Genomic DNA, 4,424 nt, shown 5'->3' on the forward strand with positions numbered 1-4,424 from the left:
CAGAGACTCTGGCTGTGGTCGCCATCCTACTACCTGGAGCTACATGAATGCAAGGCCCAGAGCACCTGGCTCAGCTGCACAACTGCAAAATGCTGTGGCCAGTTCCTGCCCAGGTTCCTGGGTCACTATTCCTAATGTCACAGTGCCTGATGTCACAGTCCATGATGTCACAGTTCTTTTTTAAAATTTTTATTATTTTTTTATTTTTTATTTTTTTGAGTTGGAGTCTCACTCTGTCACCCAGACTGGAGTGCAGTGGCCGCTCCCAGCCACCGCAGCCTCGACCTGCTGGGCTCCGGCGATCCTTCCACCTCAGCCTTCTGAGTAGCCGGAATTACAGGCACGCACTACCACGCCCAGCTAATTTTTTTATTTTATTGTAGAGATGAGGTCTCGCCTGCCCAGGCGGGTCTCAAACCCGTGGGCTCAGGCAATCCACTCACCTCAGCCTCCCAAAGGTGTGGGATTACAGAGCCACCGAGCCCGGCTGATGTCACAGTTCTTGATGTCACTGCCCCCTATGTCACATCCTTGATGGCCCAGGGGAGGCAGCTGGGACTGGGGAACCCTCCATAGCACTCCAGGGTGGGACTAGATGATGGGGGCTGTGAGACCTGGGGACAGGGACAGTGTGACAGGTTCCAGGTCAGGGCCACGTGTGCTCAACATCTGTGAGGACTTGTGACTCACACCTGCCCCCGCCCAGATGTCTCAGGTTCTCTCACCTCCTTTGTGTGAGTCACTAGAGGCTTCATGACCCTAACACAGTGAAGGGAAGGCCCCTTTAGGCCCACAGGGAGAACCCGCCTTGGGTGGCATGTTGGCAGCTTGGGGGCTGAAGTCTGTGCCTCTCACAGGATTGAGGGTATGTCCTCTTCTCACAGTGCAGGGGCTGCCTCACTCCTCTTTTCATGGGTGAGGGTGGCCCCCTGTTCTCATTGGTAAGAGGGGCCATCCCTCTTCTCGTGGGCAAGAGGGGGTCCACCCCTCTTCTCATGCATAGGGGTTCTTCCCCTTCTCACCAGATGGGCGCCCATCCGGTCCAGAGGCCTTTGGAACTGGCCCCACCTCCCAGCTCCAGGAGCCAACCTGAAATGACAGGGACACCAAGAGGTTACCTTCTGGTTCCACATTTTGAGGCAGCAATGAGAACAAAATAAGCTAGACTATCCCCCAAGGAAATGGGATTGGATAACAGTTATAAGAAATAAGCTGACATTTTAACTTCATCAGCCTCCAATCCTAGAGTTTTTAAGTATTTTTTCAACATTTAAAAAAATGCACCAGACAGCAGATGCTTTCATTTCTGTCCTGCCCATTGTGGCTTTTACAAAATATCTTTCCTTTTAATAAATTTACCTTTCTTTAAAAAAAAAAAAAAAAAAAGCCAGGGAGGTGGGAGGATAGGACTGCCTGAGCCCAGGGATTCAAGACCAACTTGGGCAAGTTGGCAAGACCTCATCTCTACAATAAATCAAGAAAAATTAGCTGGGCATGGTGACGCACACCTGTAGTTCCAGCTACTTGGAAGGATGAGGCAGAAGGATAACCTGAGCCCAGCAGGTCAAGGCTGCAGTAGCCATGAGCATGCCACTGCACTCCAGCCTGAGGAGCAGTGAGATTCAGACTAAACAAAATGAATAAAAATAAAATAAAAACAACTAAAAGTACCAAGTACTGGCAAGAATGTATAGCAACTGGAACTCTCATATACTGCTGAGAAAAATGCAGTGTGACTTGGAAAACAATTTGTCCATTTCTTATAAAGTTATACACCTATCATTTGATCCAATAAATAAATGCCTAGTTATTTACCAGGAGAATTGAAAACTAACATTCACACACTTGCACACTGTTTCTAGCAGATTTAATTATAATCTCCCCAAACTGAAAAACACACAAATGGTCTTCAATGGATGAAGTGATAAACTGCAGTATAGCTATACAATGTCACACTACTCAACAATAAATAGGAAGGAACTACAAATGCCACAACAATATGAAAAATATCAAGTGTGGTGTGCTAAGCACAAGAAGCCAGACTCAAGGCACTACATATTGTGACTCCCCTTATATGACATTCTGGAAAAAGGAAAACGATAGACTAAAAACAGATTGGGCTATAGGTGAGGGGTGGCGTTCACCACAAAGAGGCAAAAGGAATTTTTTGAAGGTGAAAGAACTGTGCTGCATCTTGACTGTGATTGTGGTTACTGGATTGCACACATGTATCAAAACTCATATTACTATACAACAAAAAGGGTAAATATACAAATTATGTACCTTAATTTTTTTTTTGAGTTGGAGTCTCACTCTGTCACCCAGACTGGAGTGCAGTGGCATGCTCCCGGTCACCGCAGCCTCAACCTGCTGGGCTCTGGCGATCTTTCCGCCTCAGCCTTCCAGGTAGCTGGAATTACAGGTGTGTGCTACCATGCCCGGCTAATTTTTTTTTTATTTATTGTAGAGATGAGGTCTTGCCAAGTTGCCCAGGCGGGTCTCGAACCCGCAGGCTCAGGCAATCCACTCACCTCAGTCTCCCAAAGCGCTGGGATTACAAGCTGAGCCACTGAGCCTTTCTTGTATTCTATATCTTGACTGTGATTATGGTAACTGGATTGCACACATGTATCAAATCTCATATTACTATACAACAAAAAGGGTAGATATACAAATGATGTAACTTAATTTTTAAAAGAATTTGTTTGGGCTGGTTTTTATATGTCTTTTTTTTTTTTTTAAGAGAGAGAAGGTCTAACTACATTGCCCAGGCTGGAGTGCAAGGGCTATTCACAGATGCAATCACCACACTACACCCTCCGACTCCTGGGCTCAAATAATCCTCCTGCCTCAGCCTCCCATGTAGGTAGGGCCACAGCCATACACCACTGCATCCAGCTTGTATGTCTGAAATGATTTTTATTATATTTTACAAAAGTACAATCTTGGAAAGAGTGTACTTTGAAAGATTGAAAATGTAATGAAAGGGAGGAGGGTTCTTTCCTTCAAATAAGTTTGAGAAGCACTGACCTAGATATATAACCCGAAGTCAGTTTACTTGTCTGGGCATCCATTTTCTCAGTTGTATAACTCAGAAATGGGTCAAGAAGGTTTCTAAGATATCTTCCAGCCCTAACCGTCCACTCCCAAATCAATGATTTCTGACTTCCTATAATGCCTTTCTGAGGTCTCATCATACTTCTGATGTTTGAAGTACCATCATATGTTGCTAGTTTTCCTCTTACATTTTTGGTTTCCCTGCACGTTTTTCTTCGCAGTCCCCCAGATGCTGGTGTTCCTTCAGCGTTGTGTCCTGGAGCCTACTATTTTTTTTGTTTTTTTGAGTTGGAGTCTCACTGTGTCGCCCAGACTGGAGTGCAGTGGCCGCTCCCAGTCACCGCAGCCTCGACCTGCTGGGCTCCGGCGATCCTTCCGCCTCAACCTTCTGAGTAGCCAGAATTACAGGCATGTGCTACCACGCCTGGCTGATTTTTTGATTTATTGTAGAGATGAGGTCTCGCTGCCCAGGCGGGTCTCGAACCCGCGGGCTCAGGCAATCCACTCACCCTACTATTTTTTAACACTACATTCTCCCCTGCAAGATGCCATCTTTTAAAAAAATCTTTAACTGCCATCAATATATGACAGATTGCTCACTCCATTTTCTAGACCCAAATATCCATTTGCTTGTTGAACAGCTCCATTGGGAAGTCCCGCTAACAACACCTTAACTTATTCCAAACTGAACTAACCATCTTCTCCCCAGACTTCTACAATCATACCTTCACAAATAACACTGCTGCATACCTAGATGTCCCAAACAGAATTCCAAGCTTCACTGTGATTCCTCCGATTTCTTCCCATACCATTCAGTCTATTTGTCTTCCACTAACTTGTTTCTGGACACCAGTATCTTTCTTGAATTAATATAACATCTTTCTACTGATCTTTGTGTCTACCTGTTCTCCACTATAGCCAAGTAGCTTTTTCAAAAAAAAAAAAACACCTCAAATTTGATTACATCACTCCCTAATTAAAATCCTCCGTTGACTCCCTGCTATAATCAGAACACAGCCAATATTTCTGAACATGCCTTACAAGGCCCATCTGATCTCCCATTTCTCTCTTTAGCTCCATTTACTCCATCTCCAACTAGCTATGATTTATGCTGTATTTGGAATCATCCATTTCCTAAACCGATTGTCTCCCATCTCTAACTTCTGTGTATGTCTGTTGCTCTGTCCTCCAAGGCTTTGCACATGTTCTTCCTGCCAGAAGCAACCCTCTTCCAGGTTTTTGATAAGAAATTATTCCTTGCCGGGCTCGGTGGCTCAGCCTGTAATTCCGCGCTTTGGGAGGCGGAAGTGAGTGGATTGTCTGAGCCCGTGGGTTCGAGACCCGCCTGAGCAACTTGGCGAGACCTA

The sequence above is a fragment of the Carlito syrichta genome, unplaced genomic scaffold (genome assembly GCF_000164805.1).
Source record: "Carlito syrichta isolate Samal-C Ts95f unplaced genomic scaffold, Tarsius_syrichta-2.0.1 Scaffold307240, whole genome shotgun sequence".
Taxonomy (NCBI): domain Eukaryota; kingdom Metazoa; phylum Chordata; class Mammalia; order Primates; family Tarsiidae; genus Carlito; species Carlito syrichta.